The following is a 22,034-nucleotide window of genomic DNA, read 5'->3' on the forward strand; positions in this document are numbered from 1 at the left end:
CCAAACAAACATGAAACATCGAACGGTGGCAGCTAGTACTCCGGGGACGACGACCGCCGAAGCCTGCCCGAACAAGGAGGAGGAGCAGCCTCGGCCGAAACCGTGACAGTACCCCCCCCCTTGACGCGCGGCTCCAGCCGTGCGCCGATCCCGGCCTCGGGGACGACCAGGACGACGCGGAGCAGGGCGCGTAGGATGACCCCGATGGAACTCGGTCAGCAGGGACAGGTCTAATATGTCCCTCCTCGGCACCCAGCACCGCTCCTCCGGGCCGTACTCCTCCCACTCCACGAGATATTGGAGACCCCCCATCCGGCGTCTCGAATCAAGGATGGACCTCACAGTGTACGCCGGAGCCCCCTCGATGTCCGACGGGGGCGGAGGAGTCTCTTCTATCTCATAGTCCTGGAGTGGACCAGCTACCACCGGCCTGAGGAGAGACACATGGAACGAGGGGTTAATATTCCTGTAATCAATAGGCAGTTCTAACCTGTAACACACCTCGTTCAACCTCCTCAGGACTTTGAATGGCCCCACAAACCGCCGACCCAGCTTCCGGCAGGGCAGGCGGAGGGGCAGATTTCTGGTCGAGAGCCAGACTTGATCTCCAGGTGCGTATACAGGCCCCTCACTGCGGTGGAGATCGGCGCTCGTCTTATGCCGACGGATGGCCCGCTGCAGATGAACGTGGGCAGCGTTCCATGTCTCTTCCGAGCGCCGCACCCACTCATCCACCGCAGGGGCCTCGATCTGGCTCTCGTGCCAAGGTGCCAGAACCGGCTGGTACCCTAACACACACTGGAAAGGGGTTAGTTGGGTGGAGGAGTGGAGGAGTGGCGGAGAGAGTTCTGCGCCATCTCGGCCCACGGAACGTATCTCGCCCACTCCTCCGGCCGGCCCTGGCAATAAGACCTCAGAAACCTACCCACATCCTGGTTGACACGTTCAACCTGCCCATTACTCTCCGGGTGGTAACCCGAGGTAAGGCTCACCGAAACCCCCAACCGTTCCATAAACGCTCTCCACACTCTGGAGGTGAACTGGGGGCCTCGATCAGACACTATATCCTCGGGTACCCCGTAATGCCGGAAGACATGGGTAAACAGAGCCTCAGCGGTCTGTAGGGCAGTAGGGAGACCCGGCATGGGAAGGAGACGACAGGCCTTCGAGAACCGATCCACAACGACCAGGATGGTAGTATTCCCCTGTGAGGGGGGAAGGTCTGTAACAAAGTCCACCGAGAGGTGGGACCAGGGTCGTTGTGGAACGGGCAGGGGTTGTAGCTTACCCCTGGGCAAATGTCTGGGCGCCTTACACTGGGCACACACCGAACAGGAGGAGACATAAACCCTCACATCCCTGGCTAACGTTGGCCACCAGTACTTAGTGCTAAGGCAGTGAACTGTCCGGCCGATACCTGGATGTCCAGAGGAGGGGGACGTATGAGCCCAATAAATGAGGCGATCGCGTACCTCGAGCGGAACGTACGTCCGACCCACTGGACACTGTGGAGGACTTGGGTCGGTGCGTAACGCCCGCTCGATCTCTGCATCGACCTCCCATACCACCGGTGCCACCAGACAAGACTTTGGTAGTATGGGAGTGGGCTCAACGGACCTCTCCTCCGTGTCATACCGCCGAGACAGGGCATCTGCCTTCCCGTTCTGGGACCCAGGGATGTAAGTGATTTTAAACACAAACCGGGCTAGAAACATAGTCCAGCGGGCCTGGCGAGGATTCAGTCTCCTAGCTGCCCGGATGTATTCCAGGTTACGGTGGTCAGTCAAAATGAGGAAAGGGTGTTGAGCCCCCTCAAGCCAATGCCTCCACACCTTTAGGGCCTGTACCACGGCTAACAGCTCCCTGTCCCCTACGTCATAATTCCGCTCCGCTGGACTGAGTTTCTTAGAATAAAAAGCACAGGGGCGGAGTTTAGGTGGTGTGCCAGACCGTTGTGAGAGGACGGCCCCAATACCGGCCTCGGACGCGTCTACCTCTACCTGGAATGGTAAAGCGGGATCCGGATGCGCCAACACCGGCGCCGAGGTAAACAGGTCCTTCAGTCTCCCAAAAGCCCTGTCCGCCTCAGCTGACCGCCGCAAGCGCACCGGACCCCCCTTCAACAGAGACGTTATGGGAGCTGCCACCTGTCCAAAACCCCGGATAAACCTCCGGTAGTAATTCGCAAAACCCAAGAACTGTTGCACCTCTTTCACAGTGGTTGGGGTTTGCCAATTACGCACAGCTGACACCCGGTCAACCTCCATCTTCACCCCTGACGCAGACAACTGATAACCCAAAAAGGAGACCGACTTCTGAAAGAACAGACATTTCTCTGCCTTGACATATAGGTCATGCTCCAACAGCCTCCTCAACACTCGGCGCACCAGGGCTACATGCTCTGCTCGGGTAGAACTGTACACCAGAATATCGTCGATGTACACGACTACTCCCTGCCCCTGCATGTCCCGGAAAATCTCATCGACGAAGGATTGGAAGACTGAGGGAGCATTCATTAACCCATATGGCATGACGAGATACTCGTAATGACCGGAGGTCGTGCTAAACGCTGTCTTCCATTCATCGCCCTCTCTAATGCGCACCAAGTTATATGCGCTCCTGAGATCCAATTTTGTGAAGAACTGAGCACCGTGTAGGCGGCAGCTGCGCCGCCCTAGTCTTACTAAACACCAGTGTCAAATCCTCATACTCGGGGGGAATGTGCAGTGCAGGCATTAGATTCGGACTTTCCACCGAGGTCGCCCCTATGGAAACACCCAGACACAGCCCCTCACACTGAGCAGACCACCCTTTAAGAGCTTTCTCTCGCCACGAAATAGTAGGATCATGGGTAATCAACCAGGGAAGCCCCAGCACCACCGGATACGCAGGAGAGTCAATCAGATAGAGCTGAATCGTCTCCTCATGACCCCCCTGCGTCTCCATCTTAAGGGGCGCTGTGACCTCCCTAATCAACCCAGATCCTAACGGACGGCTATCTAGGGCATGTACAGGGAAAGGCTTATCAACGGGAAGGAGAGGAATCCCTAATTCTACACAGAACTGGCGATCTACAAAGTTCCCAGCTGCGCCTGAATCGACTAGCGCCTTATGCTGGGAACGAGGTGCTACCTGTGGAAAACAAACAGGCAAGGTTATGTGAACGACAGAAAGCTCTGGGTAAGTAGGGCGCCTACTCACCTGGGAGGACTCCCCAATGCGTGGCCTGCCTTCACCTCCACCGGGGGACCTTCCCCAACACCTAGCCGCGGTGTGCCCTCCACGGCCACAGTTGGTGCAGGGGACGGCCCCCCTCGGGTTCCTACTCCTCCTTTCTCTAGCGCCAGCACCTCCGAGCTCCATAGGGCTCGGCTCGGAGGTGCTGGAGGGTGAAATGGGCGACCCCCACCCGGGACGCCCACGGGTGGCGAGCAGGGTGTCCAACCGAATGGCCATGTCGACTAGTTGGTCAAACGTCAACATGGTATCCCTGCACGCCAACTCTCTTTGGACGTCCTCCTGGAGGCTACAACAGAAGTGGTCTATGAGGGCCCGCTCATTCCACCCTGCATCTGCCGCTAGAGTCCGGAACTCCAGGGCAAAATCCTGTGCGCTCCTCATCCCCTGTCGGAGGAAGAACAGACGCTCCCCCGCCGCCTTCCCTTCTGGTGGATGGTCGAACACGGCCCGGAAGCGGCGGGAGAACTCCGCATAAGTGATGGTAGCGGCGTCCATTCTCCTCCATTCGCCGTTGGCCCACTCCAACGCCTTGCCGGTGAGACAGGAGATGAGGGCGGAGACGCTCTCGTGTCCCGAGGGCGCCGGGTGTACGGTGGCGAGGTAGAGCTCCACCTGTGGCAGGAACCCTTGACGGCAGCGGAGCCGTCGTACGCCCTCGGGAGCGAGAGCCGAATCCCACTGGGTTCCGGAATGTGGACAGGAGGACTGACCGATGGGGATGGTCCGGTAGGTGGGGGCGTGGGTACCCCGCTGCTTTCCCATCGGTGGAGAGTGTTCATCACCCGATCCAAGGCGTGCCCGATCTGGTTAATCCGGTCCTCCTATCCACGAAGACGGTCCTCCATGACCTCTGTCGGCGCGGGTGCTCCTGCTGACTCCATGGTGAGATGTGGTATTCTGTCAGTAGCTGAGTGTAGATGCGGTGAGGAATCAAGCGCAGGAAACACGGGCGTTCGTCAACAGACTTTAGTCACAAAAATAACAGCACCAAACAGGCGAACAGCCAACCCAACCGGGAGGCAAAATACAAAGTACGCACAACACACACAGTGCGTAAAAATGACGATAGCGCACACAGTGCGGACTCTCGGAAAAACAACAATCCTGAGAGTAATATCAAAGAGCAACAGCTTGACAAATAAACAATACCACATAACACCTGCCCCCACACACGACAACTAAATAGGCAACCAAATCAAACACTAACAAGGGACAGGTGTACAAACAGACAAAACCAAACAAACATGAAACATCGAACGGTGGCAGCTAGTACTCCGGGGACGACGACCGCCGAAGCCTGCCCGAACAAGGAGGAGGAGCAGCCTCGGCCGAAACCGTGACAGTTACTGCTGCTAATAACGTTAGTAACGTTAGCACTCTGGTTAGCATGAGGCTAGCTATAGTTACCATCGGCCAACAACAGAGTTTTAGCCAGTTTGGTTATAAATTTAGATGTTCAATGTCTACTATGATGGTAAAGGTTTATCTTGATTTTGTGTAAGTATGAGAAATGCTGATGTGCTGAACTGCTAATAAGTGATGTGTTTCAAGGCTGCTAGTGGTTAGCTAGTAGGGGTAAGCCAGCAGGGGTGTAAAAGTGGCTATTCTAAAAGCTTTTCTTTTTTGCTGATACAGAATAAAGAAATAACAGGATATGGTCAGATGATAAGTTGGCTTTATTCAGAGTGCCAAAATATTTTTTTTTAAACAATGAGGACTTGGTATGATGTGGGTCTTTACTGTCTTATGTGGACAATGGCTTCACTCCTGCTGTGTATTCACTCGTGTGTTCTACTCTAGACGTCACTTTTCTGAATGCTTTTCCGACACGACTTCGGTCAAATTCGAATAAATATCAATTTCTCCCAAAATACAAATGTAAAGTAATATGTCGTATTGGGACTTTTAGTGGGAAGGATGAAACCAATCAGACTGTTTAACAGCAACCTTCCCTTTAAGGAACATCTAAAGATAGATTATCTATAGATGTTTGATTAACTATCTGAACCAAAGTGCTTCTTCAGACAACATACATAATACTTCCACTGAAATGAAGTATTATCAACTGAAAAGAAAGAGAAATCAGGGCAAAAAGATCAGGTTCATCTCACCAGGAAATTAATGGCACAAGCCAGCTGTTTGGCCACATCAAGTTTCCAACGGACCGACACTGACCCTTCCCTCTTCAGGTACAGGTCAAGGGCCCCATACTTGACAAACTCCTGCACCATGATGTCTGCAAGGTTAAGAGATGACCAGCGTAGCATGATTGGATGAGTTACAATAGCAGCAGCTCCTTGAGAGGGAGTTGAGTTGGCACTTCTCAAAACCCCCACAGAAAATGTGAACCTGCGTTAGCAGACTCTGTAAAACCTTACATTGCAGTGCCCTTAATACTGTGTAACTACTCATATAATTACATTGTATCAAGTATTATAATTACTCATTGTTACAATTATTTACAATGTATTTACAGCAGTAACCCTAACCCTGACCGTACCCCTAACCTGAGCCCTAACCCAATAAATTGTAGTTAATTTAAATTATTCATTTAAATTGTGCCTGGAATTGTGCGTTTTTTCCATTCAAGGTTTGGTGATTTTGTACTGATCTGTGAGAAGTAGAATGTTAAGTTGAGAGGTTGAGGTTTTATGGTCACTCACTCTTGGATCTGTGAACACTTAAACCCATAGACCAGGAGAAGGTGTTTGTGGGAAATCTGGCTCATCAAGCTGGCCGCTTCAAAGAATGACTTAGAGGAGAAAAACAAAATAATGTACACTTAGCATGGGTGAAAGCTGTAGCTAATCTCCTATTTTTACAGGATTTCTGCAGTAAGGTGCAACAAGGGGTTGATCTGGGCAATGGTATCCTTCCTTACTCTTTCATGTTGCAAAAAGTTATGGCCACCTGCTCTAAACCTACATATCCCATAAGGGGTTCAAAAGGCAATGAAACACATCCGATAATGACGTTTTTAGAATGACGTTATAGAATAAAATATCTGATATAACATGAGCCCAATTAACGAAACCCCTCCAAAAAGGTTCTATAGGGTTTGTGTCTGTGGATGTGAGTTTGCATACCTGCTCAATTTCTTATGACCACACCTTCCTAAATGAAAAAAAGCTCTAACTGCAACTGGTCGCTTGATTCAACTGATGGAGGCCATGCATCACATGACCCATTTTCTTTCTTTGACCTTGTCATTTTTGTTAACGAGCAATGAAATTGTGGCGTGTTGATTGCTTTTACGTTTGATCAGATCGTTTCACTCAATACTGTCATGTCTCCTCCCGTTGCTCCCCTCCGGCGCTCTGATTCGCCGGTCTACTGAGCCACCGGTCTGAGCGCACCACCTCGGCAACACCGGAATGGAAACCCAACGCACCCTGGAGGTGGAGCAATTGAAGTTGAAGATTCCTGGTGTTTGTGATGCCCGTCATTTGGTGCGACGCAGATCCGGTGGGAAGCGTGGTGAAACAGAGGTGACACAGTCTGTTCTTCTGAGCTTTGATTCAGAGTCTTTACCTAACAAAGTAATGTTAGGATGTATGCGTTATGCTGTTACAGCTTTTGTGCCGAATACACTGCAGTGTTATAGGTGTCACGTTTATAGTCATGTCGCAGCAGTGTGTAGGAGGGAGATTCCAAAATGTGGGAAGTGTGCAGGAGGACATGGGACAGAGGAATGTGCAGTTTGGGTGGAAAAAGCTGTGTGTCAACTGTAGGGGTGCCCATGTTGCTGGGGATCGGAGGTCCGGTGCGAGAGAGGCAGGTTGAGGTGGCCAGGGTCAGAGGTGTCGTATGCTGAGACAGTAAAGAAAGTAGAGGAGGGTGGATCAAGGGTGAGGAATTCTGAGAGGATCGCTGTGAATAGTAGATCTGTGCCAGAACAGAGGGATAGGCCAATGAGTGATACACTACATGACTAAAAGTATGTGGACACCTGCCCGTCGAACATCTCATTCCAAAATCATGGGCTTAATATGGAGATGGTCCCCCCTTTGCCTCTATAACAGCCTCCACTCTTCTGGGAAGGCTTTCCACTAGATGTTGGAACATTGCTGCGGGGACTTGCTTCCTTTCAGCCACAAGAGCATTAGTGAGGTCGGGCACTGATGTTGGGTGATTAGGCCTGGCTCGCAGTTGGCATTCTAACTCACCCCAAAGGTGTTCGATGGGGTTGAGGTCAGGGCACTGTGCAGGCCAGTCAAATTCTTCCAAACCAATCTCGACAAACCATTTCTGCGGCGAGCTTTACACCACTCCAGCCGACGCTTGGCATATCATTAGGCTCTCGACGAACAGTTCTTGTGCTGACGTTGCTTCCAGAGGTAGTTTGGAACTCTGTTGTGAGTGTTGCAACCGAGGACAGGTGATTTTTACGCACTCGGTGGTCCCGTTCTGTGAGCTTGTGTGGCCTACCACCTCGCGGCTGAGCCGTTGTTGTTCCTAGATGTTTCCACTTCACAATAACAGCACTTACAATTGACCGGGCAGCTCTAGCAGGGCAGAAATTTGACTTGTTGGAAAGGTGGCATCCTATGATAGTGCCACGTTGAAAGTCACTGAGCTCTTTAGTAAGGCCATTCTACTGTCAATGTTTGTCTATGGAGATTGCATGGCTGTGTGCTCGATTTTATACACCTGTCAGCAACGGGTGTTGCTGAAATAGCCGAATCCACTCATTTCAAGGGGTGTTCACATACTTTTGTATATATAGTGTATGTGTTTCAGTAAGCATTCATAGCAATGGTTATCAACTGTACCGCAGAGATGGAACATAAGTCACAGAAAATAGATGTTGTGGTGGCAGCTGCAGAGAAGTACTTGTAGGTACGAGATTTGACTTCAGAAGAGTTACAGGGTGTATTGATTCGTTGTGTCCCATCCTCTCAGGTCGTTGGCCTTGGGTAGTCTCAGATTAGTAGTGGAATAAGGTGGTGGGTTTTAATGAGTGTAGGGTTAGTTGGTAGGGTAATACAAAAAATATATAACAATGTTCCCGTTTCCCCTTTTTCCATTTTGTATCACAAAGTGTAATGGATTTATACTATAGTCCCGTGTAGCTCAGTTGGTAGAGCATGGCGCTTGCAACGCCAGGGTTGTGGGTTCGATTCCCACGGGGGGCCAGTATGAAAAAAGAAATGTATGCACTCACTAACTGTAAGTCGCTCTTGATAAGAGTGTCTGCTAAATGACTAAAATGTAAAATGTAAACGTAGTCCAGTTGGGGGCGGTAATGCAACATATTGGATGCCAACCGCTGTTAAAATCCACCGAAGAAGAAGAAGACTTGGGACTTGACTCAGACTCCAGTTTTAGTGACTTGACTGCATCTCTTGCTAAGAGATATTAAAGAATAAGTTACATATCTGACAAGATGCTCTTCTCATGTGACAACATTTCCACATAACTTTTGATTGAATTAGCCATTGACATAGAATACTTTCAAATGTTTCTTAAGTTAATGGAATTGATTTAATGAATTAATATTTGCAAGCCTTTGTTATGCTTTTGACTTGGACTGAAATAGGTGCTGGTACTCATTTTAAGTGCCGGTAATGTTTATATAAAGGTGCAGGAACTCTGCAATACTTTTTAGCTAACATTCTATGAGAACCCAAGCAGTAGAACATTTAAGATGCTGATATTCAGTTCCAGTGAGCTCCTGCCCAAGTGAAGCACTGTGTACCAGCCATGTAAGTATTTTGACAATATTTGCATTTCTGCTTGAAATACCATTAAACACAAGATAGGTCACTTTTAAAGTTCGATAATGGTCTGACAGAATGCACTACTATGCGATAAATCAGATTTAAGGCATTTCAATATCATCCATTTGCATTAAAAGGTAATGTAAGTCCTTTATATAGGATGAGATTGGGCTACTGATGAAATATTGCAAAACCTGTATGTCAAAAATAGGCCTACTTTTTTTCAAATGTTCTTCCCCACAACAAATTCTTCATTCTAAATATTGAAAGCACCAGGTTTTGTGCGTCTAAGACAAGAAACTTGGGCATGCATTGGCATTTTTCTCAACCATCAGACATTACCCAGAATAGATTCCGACCCTAAGCTTGCTTACAGCTGCACTGGGGTCGGACAGACTTCCTGTTTAGATTAAGACACTGCGGAGCCTGCGCGAGATATGGCTCGGAAAACATACCGCAATCCAGGGAAGAGAAATGTGTTGTACTCCGAATTGTCCCATTATCCCAACTGTTACACAGAGAAGATTGAACACTTGCTAGTTTTCTATCAGTCGTTCAATCTTCTCGGTGATGTGTAGTTTATTATTCAGAATGTGTAGTATTTCAATCACTGAGATCAAAACATACACTACCAGTCAAAAGTTTGGACACACCTACTCATTCAAGGGATTTTCTTTATTTTTACTATTTTTTACATTGTAGAATAATAGTGAAGACATCAAAACTATGAAATAACACATATGGAATCATGTAGTAACCAAAACAGTGTTAATCAAATCAAAATATATTTAATATTTGAGATTCTTCAAATAGTCACCCTTTGCCTTGATGACAGCTTTTCACACTCTTGGCATTCTCTCAACCAGCTTCACGAGGGAGTCTCCTGGAATACATTTCAATTAACAGGTGTGCCTTTGGGGGGGGGGGGGGAGTATACAGAAGATAGCCCAATTCGGTAAAAGTCCAAGTCCATATTATGGCAAGAACAGCTAAAATAAGCAGAGAAACGACAGTCCATCTTTACTTTAAGACATGAAGGTCAGTCAATACGGAAAATTTCAAGAACTTTGAAAGTTTCTTCAAGTGCAGTTGCAAAAACCATCAAGCGCTATGATGAAACTGGCTCTCATGAGGACCACCACAGGAATGGAAGACCCAGAGTTACCTCTGCTGCAGAGGAAAAGTTCATTAGAGTTACCAGCCTCAGAAATTGCAGCCCAAATAAATGCTTCACAGAGTTCAAGTCACAGACACATCTCAACATCAACTGTTCAGAGGGGACTGTGTGAATCAGGCCTTCATGGTCGAATTTCTGCAAAGAAACCACTACTAAAGGACACCAATAATAAGAAGAGACCTGCTTGGGCCAAGAAACACGAGCAATGGACATTAGACCGGTGGAAATGTGTCCTTTGGTCTGGAGTCCAAATTGGAGATTTTTGATTCCAACCGCCGTGTCTTTGTGAGACGCGATGTGGGTGAATGGATGATCTCCACATGTGTAGTTCCCACCGTAAAGCATGGAGGAGGAGGTGTTATGGTGTGGGGGTGCTTTGCTGGTGACACTGTCTGTGATTTATTTAGAATTCAAGGCACACTTAACCAGCATGGCTGCCACAGCATTCTGCAGCGTTATGCCATCCCATCTGGTTTGGGCTTAGTGGGACTATCATTTGTTTTTCAACAGGACAATGACCCAACACCCCTCCAGGCTGTGTAAGGGCTATTTTACCAAGAAGGAGAGTGATGGAGTGCTGCATCAGATGACCTGGCCTCCACAATCCCTCGACCTCAACCCAATTGAGATGGTTTGGGATGAGTCGGACAGCAGAGTGACGGAAAAGCAGCCAACAAGTGCTCAGTATATGTGGGAACTCCTTCAAGACTGTTGGAAAAGCATTCCAGGTGAAGCTTGTCAAGAGAATGCCAAGAGTGTGCAAAGCTGTCATCAAGGCAAAGGGTGGCTATTTGAAGATTCTCAAATATAAAATATATTTTGATTTGTTTAACACTTTTTTGGTTACTACATGATTCCATATGTGTTATTTCATAGTTTTGATGTCTTCACTATTATTCTACAATGTAGAAAATTGTACAAATAAAGGAAAACCCTTGAATGAGTAGGGGTGTCCAAACTTTTGACTGGTACTGTATATACAAATATAAAGCTGACAAATGTTGTTGAGGATTGAACGATTAGTTACCGGAGTGTAACTCCAGTTCTATGAGTGGAGCGGAGCCCCATAGGGGAGCTCTGCTCCTAATGGTTTACCCTCTGCCCTACGGCAGCAGCAGCCTGAGACAAAATTATGCACACACCTACAGCCAATAGGAGTACAGGTGTCCCTATAAGAGGGGGTGCCTCCCCTCAATCAGCCTCCCGAGATATTTTTCTTCAGCGAGACTAGAGAGGGTCGGCAGGGCCTTAAGTCCTATGGGGCTCTGCTCCACTCATAGAACTGGAGTTACACTCCGGTAACTAATCGTTCTATATCGTGGAGCTCCGCCCCATAGGGGAGCTCTGCTCCTAATGGTTTAAGGCGGAGCGTAGCGCTCCAAAATGTACTCCCTGCCGAGCCCAACACTTCCCATCGAAACGAGAAAGTCAAGCCTAGCAATGGCTGCAACCGAGTCCCGCAGTACTGCAACTAAAAACCCCTACGGGCGTCACAATATACCGCGTCATCGGTTAAAAAACCCGCCCCACCTAGTCCAATGGCAATGCCAATGACTAGTGGGCAGATCACCAGAATAGAAGCCATACTAATCTGTACTAGCAGATAGATGTGCCTCAATATCCTGTGAAAACACTACCGACCACTAATGGAATGACATCAAGTGTCACTCTACATTATGAACGCGGTAGACCGCCTCACTCACTCAATGGAATCCCAGAGATTAGTGGGCAGGAACAAAAACATGAGTCATACTAACTGAACAAGCAGATAGATGACCTCATATTCTGTTAATCAACGCATGCCTCTACTGTACTGATCCTGTCAGTCAGAATTCATGTCACAAAATATGTTTTCTTATCCAAAGCGGACCTGATGGAAACCCAGTCCATAGTCCTGCTTTTCCCTCTCTTCCTAGCTCCAGATCTCCCTTCAGCTATGCTGAGTACATACCGAGCCAAAGAGTTAGAAAACACATCTGTCAAAAACACGTCTTCCTAACCAAAGCGGACCTGATGGAAACCTGAGTCCACAGTCCTGCTTCTCCTCTCTTTCTTGCTCAAGATCTCCCTTCAGCCACACTGAGTACAGATCGAGCCAGAGAATTAGAAGACATATCTAAGAGATAGAAACGGATAAATGGAGACGGCGTCGACCAGGATGCTGCTCTACAGATATCCTCTACTCCTGTTCCTCTAAAAAGGGCAGTAGAAGCCGCTACTCCACGAGTGGAGTGAGCTCTGATACCCTGAGGCAATTGCCGCCCTGCTACCTCATAAGCTGTCTCAATGCCTTCACAAAGCCAGTGAGACAGCCTCTGTTTTGAAAGTGGTCTACCTAGTGCAGCCGCACCGTGACACACAAACAACTGAGGCGATGACCTAATCGCTGCTGTGCGCTCGACGTAACACGCCAAAGCGCGTACCGGGCACAGGCGATGGAGCTTCTCCTCACTCCTCTCTCTATGAGGAGGAGGAGAAAAAGCCCACAGCTCCACGGTCTGTGACCTATATGAACTCTTAATAACCTTCGGCACAAATGCCGGGTTAGGACGTAACACTGCTCTGCTCAGGTCACCATTGATGGCCAGGCAGTCAGGTCTCGTCGAAAGAGCACACAAATCACTGACCCGCTTAGCTGTAGTCAAAGCGAGCAACAGTGCTGTCTTGATAGACAGCATCTTGAGGGGTATTTGATTCAATGGCTCGAACGGCGACTTACATAGCGCTTCGAGTACCAAAGCCAAATCCCACTGAGGAAGCGTGACTCTAGGTGTTGGCCTAAGTCGCCGCGTTCCTAATAGGAAGCGTTTCACTAGAGGGTGACTAAAGACATTGTCTCTGCCAAAACCCTCATGACAAGCTGAAATCACTGCTGCAAACACTCTAATCGTGGCAGGCGATTTTTGCTTATCAAACATGAGCTGCAGAAAAGAGAGAATACTCTCCACCTGACAGCTCATGGGGTCCATACCTTGTGTGACACACCATCGTGAAAACACGTTCCATCTACTGGCATACATCTTAGAAGTGGAACTGGCACGTGAACCCTGTATGGTCCTGATCACTGCATCAGATAACCCACGGCGCTCTAGCCTGTCCCTCTCAGCAGCCAGGCCTTCAGTGGTTGGCCGATTATGGGCAATTTCCCTATCGTGCCAGCCGCCTGAGACAACGCGTCCCGTCGATGTGGAATTGGCCAAGGTGGCGCAATCAACATCTGACTCATCTCCGCAAACCACAGAGCCCCCAGGCGATCGGGCGCTATCAGTATCACTGACAGCCCCCCTGACCTCACCCTGGCTAGCAGTGGGAGAATGCAGGACAGCGGAGGGAATGCATACAGGAGAACTCTCGGCCACGGTTGGTGCGCAAAGGCGTCCCTTCCCAGTGGCGGTTCGTCCTGTTCCCTCAGAGAGAACCACAGAGGACATTGCGCGTTCACGCGTGACGCGAATAGGTCCACCTCGGCTCTCCCGAATTGTTCCCAAATCTGGAGAACAATGTCTGGATGCAGACACCACTCGTCGTCTCGAGGACCCCCTCTTGACATGAGGTCTGCTCCTACGTTCAAGTAGCCCGGAATGTGTGCTGCTCTCAATGAGCGAAGGTGCTCGTGAGCCCACAGCCACAGTTCCTCTGCCGCCCGATGGAGAGCAGGCGACCTGACTCCACCCTGGCGATTTATGTGGGCTACTGTGGTCCGGTTGTCTGACCAGACCAGCACATCGCGACCCCGAAGGGTAGACGCGAAGTGGGTCAGAACCAGTCGAACCGTTTCCAACTCCAGGAGGTTGATGTGACGACCTGATTGAGGCCACACACCTCCTATCGCTTGTGTCTGACATGTCCCTCCCCATCCCGTCAGGGACACATCCGTGAATACTGGGATGTGAGAGGACACCTTTCCTATCGGGACTCCGTGCGTGAGAACGCGCGAGTTTCTCCAATAGTTTAGGTCTGCACTGAGCGAGAGGGGAACCACCACCAACCGATGACGTTGACGCAATGGGTCTAGTCTTAGTTGGGCGAACCATCGCTGCGTCCTGCGCATGTGCAGGAGTCCCAGCGGAACCACAGAGTGGGCTGACGACATGAGACCCAAAAGTGACATGATCGACAGCGCCGTCACCGTGTGATTCGGACGACACTTCCTTAGGGCTAGCAACAAGGCTACCCTTCGGGGGTCCGAGATTCGAGCCCTCATCCTCACAGTGTCTAGCTGTATCCCCAGGTAGACAATCTGATGAGTGGGCCAGGGCGCGCTCTTTTTCCAATTCACAGCGAACCCCAGACTTGTGAGATGCATCACTGTCTGTGTTGTGTGAGTGATCGCCAGCTCTGCTGACGGGGCAAGAACCAGTAGGTCGTCCAGGTAGCCTAGTAGCCGTATTCCCTGACGACGCAACGGTTCCAATGCCGCCTCCACACACTTGGAAAATGTGCGAGGTGCCAGGGCGTACCCAAATGGCATCCTCGTGTATTCGTACGCCACCCCTTGAAAGGCGAACCGCAGAAACTTCCTGTGACGCGGCTGAACCGGCACATGAAAGTACGCGTCCTTTAGGTCTATGCTCGTACAAAAGTCCCCTCTCTGGACACATTCCAGCAGACGTTTTGTCGTTAGCATTCGGAAGGGCCGTTTGGTTATGCTCTCGTTGAGAATGCGTAAATCCAAAATCGGCCTCACTCCCCCCGTCTTTTTGGGCACTAGGAAATAAGGCGAATATAGCCCTTTGTTCCTTTGCTCCCGGGGAACTACTGTCACCGCCTCCTTCGCCAAAAGTTCCGTAATCTCTGTCATCAGAGCGGCCACTTTGTCTGGCGTTTTCATCACCGTCTCCACCACTCCCCTGAACGGGGGTGGGGTCCGGTGGAATTGGAGAGCATAACCCTTCTGCAACGTCTGTTCTAGCCAGCGTGAGAGGGTGCAGCTTCTTCGCCACTGCCAGCAATGCTGAGAAAGTGGCTGGGCGCGAAGCTGTGGTGCATCCAGTAGGAAGGACCTGTATTCCTCTATGGCCCTTACCGCCACTGTTCCCCAACATTGAAGTGGTGGAACAGCCCAAGGTGGGCCTCCCGTGAAAGGGAGAGGAAATGCGTTCTGAGAAAGAAAGAGGAGTAGGGACGTCGGTTACCCTTCACTACAGTACTCCTAGAAGTCTGTAGTATGAGGTCTCTATGAGGTAAAACAAGGCGGTGCCTTGATACCTTCTTAACTTTCACCTTCTGTGTGTGTTCATCTCTGCACCCCTGGTGGGTTGATTCACGCTCAGTGTGGTGAGTACTGGCTCGTTCTGTCAGGGGAGCTGATACTTTGGTTATACCCATAACGCTAGTAATCCTGCCCTCCGTGAACGTAGCATGGGTCTGAATCGCATTAACCGAGACCTTGGTCTGCGATAATGCGCCGTCCCCAGATAGCTGCTGTGTTACAATGCCTGGGGGCGCCGATACTCTGGGCACCTTGGTGACCGCGGTAATCGGGCCCTCCGTGAACGCAGCATGGGTCTGGCTCGTACTAGTGGAGACCTTAGTCTGTACTAGTGCGCCATCCCCAAATAGCGGCTGCGTCCTCATGTCAGAATCTGACCGGGACTGCTGCCTTCTATGTAAAGCACTTCTTATACGTGAAGTGTGATGTGACGACCTGATTGAGGTCTTCTGGATACCTACTCTTAGTGCCTGTTCAGCAACGCACCCTCGGTGGGCTGAACGGCTCTTAGAGTGGTAAGGAAGAGAGGGTGAGATTTGAACGCTCTCGGACGTATTATGGAAAAGAGGCTCTTTTTTGACAAAGTCAGGTGGAGCCAACTCTTTATTAAACACATCAACAAAAGCATTTACATCAGCACCCGTCCCTTCAACCGAAGGGTGGGGGGGAACAGTGGGCGCGTTCGACACCATCGATGCGTCCTCCATCCTCTCCCCCGCGTCCCGTCACGTACGTCTCCTCTTGCCTCCCTTGGAGGGCCAGGTCGGCGTCCTCGTCACCTCCCTCGCCGGCTGTAGTGGGGCTACCGTAGCTGCTGGGAGGGCCGAGCCCGCTCCCTTGCTGCTCGTGGCCGCCGGATGACGCCGATTACGCCGCCTCGTCGTAGATCCCGGTCTACTTAGTGGGGCGGAGGTAGATGGCCTTTGGGGAGGAGGGGGGCCGAGTCGTCCTGCCAACGGCAGGTGCTTGGCCAACTGCTTCTTCTCCTCCTCCAACTTCGAAAAACGCTCCGTCGCCTCTTTGACTGCGACCCCAAAGAGGCCGTCGTCAGAGAGGGGGGCGTTCAAAAGAGACGTCCTGTCTGCCTCTTTCATGGAAGTCAAAGACAACCAGAGGTGTCGTTCCCCGACCACCGAAGTGGCCATGGATCTCCCCGCGCAGACTGCGGACGCCTGTGTAAGGTGGAGTATGGCGCCAGAAATTCTGGACGCCTCCTCCACCTCCTCCGGTGCCATCTCTGTCTTACCCGTGGTTAAACGGGACAGAGAGGCCGCCAAGAGGGCAATGTTGTTAGCTGCTGCTACAGCTTGGGCTCCCAACCCAAAAGACTTCTCTAACAGCGACGCTGTGAGTCGGTCCTTCTGGGATGGCAACGTGGCCTTCTTGGAAGAGGGCCAAGGGCTCGAACCCGGTACGAGATAAGCCGCCATGGCGCTCTCTAACCTGGGGATTCCCTGACCCAGAAGCCTTCCTTCCACTCTCGTGAATGGGAGATACGCTTTTACAGGCGAACGCGCCGCTAAAGGTGCCTCCCACGAGCCTCCAACGTACCTAGCCAAAGAAGGCATGGCAGGAGCCACTGGCTCTGCCGCCTTCCTTGGCCTGGAATAAGGACCGCCCTCCATCATATCAACCTCCGGTGCGGAGGGAAGAGGGGGCAGCTCTATTGCCAGCCGTTGAGCAGCTCTCTCAATGAGACCCGGAAATTCCGCTCTCAGAGAGGCTGCAGCGAAAGAGAGAGCTTCTGATCTCTCAGAGCTCATATCCCCTTCGCTATAGGGACTACAAGCCCTCTCGCTCTCCAAAGGAAAGGGGGGATTGAAAGTATGAGGGACGGGGTCCGACTGTTCCATTGGAATGCCAGACCCTTCCTCAAAATCCCCATCTTCCCCCGAGTCTGCGCCGTCGGACGACGCCTCTGAAGCAGAGGCTAGTATCGACAACACATCCTCAAGGGGGATGTCCTCCCTGAAAAACGCCCAACGCTGCTTCCTCTCCTTTAAAGAAAGGAGGGCGCAGGAAGCGCAATTCGGGGGACTGCAGACGCCTTCCTTGGCATGCTGGGATCCCAAACACACGAAACATAAGTCGTGGTGGTCACCGGCCGCCATGGAAGTGCATCTGCACTGAGCTCTAAAAATAGCTTTTGGGGGTGGAAATTCTCCTGGTGTGCTCATTTAGACGACGTTGATGACTGGAATATCAACGGCGTTTTCGTCCTGAGTCTTCGTGCTTCGTCTCTTCTTGGCTCTTCAGTCTAGTCATCCAGTCGCTGAAGAAAAAGGGAGGCTGATTGAGGGGAGGCACCCCCTCTTATAGGGACACCTGTACTCCTATTGGCTGTAGGTGTGTGCATAATTTTGTCTCAGGCTGCTGCTGCCGTAGGGCAGAGGGTAAACCATTAGGAGCAGAGCTCCCCTATGGGGCGGAGCTCCACGATATAGAACGTAGGCAGCTATTCTTTGTTTTGTTGTATTCAGTCAACTCTTTACATTTGGGACAAACAGCGACCAAGACACGCAATCTTGAACTACACGAGGCTGGTTTTCTGCATAAATTAAATAAAGCCTGAGTTGTTGTGGAATGAATGCTGCTGTCCACATTGATAGTCTCAGCTACCGGTGGTCTTTCCTCATGGCAGAGATCTCCCAACTCCATAACCATTCTTCCGCGGCCCGGTTAGAATCCTTGTGTGCGACAGCACAGTCCAGCCGTTAAGTACCAAGAAGAGCCAAGTCTCTTTGATTCAATTTATCGAGAAATTATGAGAAGAGACGCGTATTGGTCGGTAATGGTTATTTTTTCTTTAACTCGTTCGTTTGCAACATTTGCATCAGATTTTTCTAGTGCCTCAGGCCTCAGTTTGGGGGTTTGTGGTGGTAAGGCGCCCCAACTCGTTGCACAACAAGCTGTTCGAATATACTTCCTCCCCAGACTCTTGGCACCTCCTACTCTCAATATCTGAGGATTCCGACTCCATCCGTAGAGATTTCAAGCTTGTTTGCAATGCAGCATTTTCCAGCTCTTTTAATAATTTGCTGTGTGTTGTGCCTGCATTGGAGCATGTATGACTAGGTTCATTTCCAGACAACTCAACTTTGTTGTTGAGAACTTTTTTTGCTACTTTACGTGAAGTCACGAAAGTAGTCCATAAAATATGCCTGCTCCCCCAATTTGTATTGTTTAAATCAAATCAAAGTTTATTGGTCGCGTACACAGATTTGCAGATGTTATCGCAGGTGCAGCGAAATGCTTGTGTTTCTAGCTCCAACAGTGCAGTAATACAAAAAAAATACACACATAATCCAAAAAGTTAAAATAAACAAATTATGAAATATCAGTACGAGCAATGTCAGAGTCCAGAAATATATAGTGTTCAAAACAGTGTCGAAAACATTAGGAACACTTTCCTAATATTGAGTTGTACCCACTTTCTCCATCAGAACAGCCTCAATTAATCGGGGCATGGACAGGTATCGAAAGTGTTCCACAGGGATGCTGGCCAATGTTGACTCCAATGCTTCCCACAGTTGTGTCAAGTTGGCTGGATGTCCTTTGGGTGGTGGACTTTTTTTGATACACACGGGAAACTGTTGAGTGTGAAAAACCCAGCAACGTTGCAGTTCTTGACACACTCAAACTGGTGCGCCTGGCACCTACTGCCATACCCTGTTCAAGGGCACTTAAATATTTTGTCTTGCCCATTCACCCTCTGAATCACACACATAAACAATCCATGTCTCAATTGTCTCAAGGCTTAAAAATCCTTCTTTAACCTGCCTCCTCCCCTTCATCTACACTGGTTGAAGTGGATTTAACAGGTGATATCAATAAGGGATCATAGCTTTCACCTAGATTCATCTGGTCAGTCTATGTCATGGAAAGAGCAGGTGTTCCTAATGTTTTGTACACTGTGTGTATATATAATAGTGTGTATAGACAGTATGGACAGTATATGAATAGAAAAGGTGTGTACAGCAGTAGTTATATAGGATGAGCCATGACTAGAATACAGTATATACATATAAAGTGTGTAAAACAGTATGTAAATATTACTAAAGTGACCAGTGTTCAATGACTATGTACTGTACATAGGGCAGCAGTCTCTAAGGTGCAAGGTAGAGTACCGGGTGGTAGCCGGCTAGTAACAGTGACTAAAGTTCAGGGCAGGGTACTGGGCAGAGGCCGGCTAGTGGTGACTGTTTAACAGTATGATGGCCTGGAGATATAAACGGTTTATCAGTCTCTTGGTCCCAGCTTTGATTCACCTGTACTGTCTCCACCTTCTAGATGGTAGCGGGGTGATAAGGCCATGGTTCGGGTGGCTGAGGTCCATGATGATCTTCTTGGCTTTCCTGTGACACCGGGTGCTGTAGATGTCCAGGAGGGCAGGCAGTGTGCCCCAGGTGATGCGTTGGGCTTTCCGCACCACCCTCTGGAGAGCCCTGCGGTTGTGGGCGTTGCAATTGCCGTACCAGGCGTTGATACAGTCCGACAGGATGCTCTCAATGGTGCATCTATAAAAGTTAGCTTAGGGGCTAAGCCGAACCTCTTCAGCCTCCTGAGGTTGAAGAGGCGCTGTTGTGCCGTCTTCACCACACTGTCTGTGTGAAGCGACCACTTCAGTTAATCAGAGATGTGCACGCCGAGGAACTTGAAGCTTTTGCCTTCACTGCGGCCCCGGCGATGTGAATGGGGGTGTGTTCTCTCTGCTGTCTCCTGTATTCCACGATCAGCTCCTTCGTTTTGTTGACGTTGCGGGAGAGGTTATTTTCCTGGCACTACTGCGCCAGGGCTCTCACCTCCTCCCTGTAGGCTGTCTTGTCGTTGTTGGTAATCAGGCCTACCACTGTTGTGTCATCAGCAAACTTGATGATTGAGTTGGAGACGTGTGTGGCCACGCAGTCATGGGTGAATGAAGTACAGGAGGGGGCTGAGCACGCACCCCTGTGGAGTCCAGGTTGCATAGGGAGGGGTTCAGACCCAGGGCCCTGAGCTTAGTGATGAGCTCGGAGGGCACTATGTTGTCCATTTTCTAAATCTCTGTGTAGTGAGTAGGCTAGTGTTCCTGTTTGAAAATAAATGTTGTTTATGTTTATGAGATTCATTCTAATAATATCAAGCTGGTGGGAAACTGGTGGGAAAAGTCCCTCAGGTTTTAAAATGTCAAAACTAGTCTTAGAAACCATAACAAAACAATACTAAATTGTATTAAAAACTATATATAATATTATATATACAGTATCTCACAAAAGTGAGTACACCCCTCACATTTTTGTAAATATTTGAGTATATATTTTCATGTGACAACACTGAAGAAATGACACTTTGCTACAATGTAAAGTAGTGAGTGTACAGCTTGTACAACAGTGTACATTTGCTGTCCCCTCAAAATAACTCAACACACAGCCATTAATGTCTAAACCGCTGGCAACAAAAGTGAGTACACCCATGGGCCCAATTAGTGAGTACAAAATTGGGCCCAATTAGCCATTTTCCCTCCCCGGTGTCATGTGACTCGTTAGTGTTACAAGGTCTCAGGTGTGAATGGGGAGCAGGTGTGTTAAATTTGGTGTCATCGCTCTCACACTCCCTCATACTGGTCACTGGAAGTTCAACATGGCACCTCATGGCAAAGAACTCTCTGAGGATCTGAAAAAAAGAATTGTTGCTCTACATAAAGATGGCCTGGGCTATAAGAAGTTTGCCAAGACCCTGTAACTGAGCTGCAGCACAGTGGCCAAGACCATACAGCGTTTTAACAGGACAAGTTCCACTCAGAACAGGCCTCGCCATGGTTGACCAAAGTAGTTTAGTGCACGTGCTCACCGTCATATCCAGAGGTTGTCTTTGGGAAATAGACGTATGAGTGCTGCCAGCATTGCTGCAGAGGTTGAAGGGGTGGGGGGTCAGCCTGTCAGTGCTCAGACCATACGCCGCACACTGCATCAAATTGGTCTGCATGGCTGTCGTCCCAGAAGGAAGCCTCTTCTAAAGATGATGCACAAGAAAGCCCGCAAACAGTTTGCTGAAGACAAGCAGACTAAGGACATGGATTACTGGAACCATGTCCTGTGGTCTGATGAGACCAAGATAAACTTATTTGGTTCAGATGGTGTCAAGCGTGTGTGGCGTGTGTGGCGGCAACCAGGTGAGGAGTACAAAGACATGTGTGTCTTGCCTACAGTCAAGCATGGTGGTGGGAGTGTCATGGTCTGGGGCTGCATGAGTGCTGCCGGCACTGGGGAGCTACAGTTCATTGAGGGAACCATGAATGCCAATATGTACTGTGACATACTGAAGCAGAGCATGATCCCCTCCCTTCGGAGACTGGGCCGCAGGGCAGTATTCCAACATGATAATGACCCCAAACACACCTCCAAGACGACCACTGCCTTGCTAAAAAAGCTGAGGGTAAAGGTGATGGACTGACCAAGCATGTCTCCAGACCTAAACCCTATTGAGCATCTGTGGGGCATCCTCAAACGGAAGGTGGAGGAGTGCAAGGTCTCTAACATCCACCAGCTCCGTGATGTCGTCATGGAGGAGTGGAAGAGGACTCCAGTGGCAACCTGTGAAGCTCTGGTGAACTCCATGCCCAAGAGGGTTAAGGCAGTGCTGGAAAATGATGGTGGCCACACAAAATATTGACACTTTGGGCCCAATTTGGACATTTTCACTTAGG

The 22,034-nt window shown here is 49.7% G+C and overlaps 1 pseudogene across 1 annotated transcript in view; it reads right to left on the reverse strand.

The window, feature by feature from the left end:
- The window catches only part of LOC311131019 (tyrosine-protein kinase JAK2-like), a 53,004-nt pseudogene extending 32,623 nt beyond the window's left edge, over positions 1-20,381 (reverse strand). The window contains exons 1-3 of the transcript in view: positions 20,295-20,381; positions 5,904-5,992; positions 5,352-5,476 (exon numbers count right to left, since the gene is read on the reverse strand). The product of the transcript in view is annotated as a tyrosine-protein kinase JAK2-like (transcript). The remainder of the gene's footprint in view (positions 1-5,351; positions 5,477-5,903; positions 5,993-20,294) is intronic.
- Positions 20,382-22,034: the final 1,653 nt, after the last annotated feature.

Source organism: Coregonus lavaretus, assembly GCF_964263955.1.
Source record: "Coregonus lavaretus genome assembly, chromosome: 6".
Taxonomy (NCBI): Eukaryota; Metazoa; Chordata; class Actinopteri; order Salmoniformes; family Salmonidae; genus Coregonus; species Coregonus lavaretus.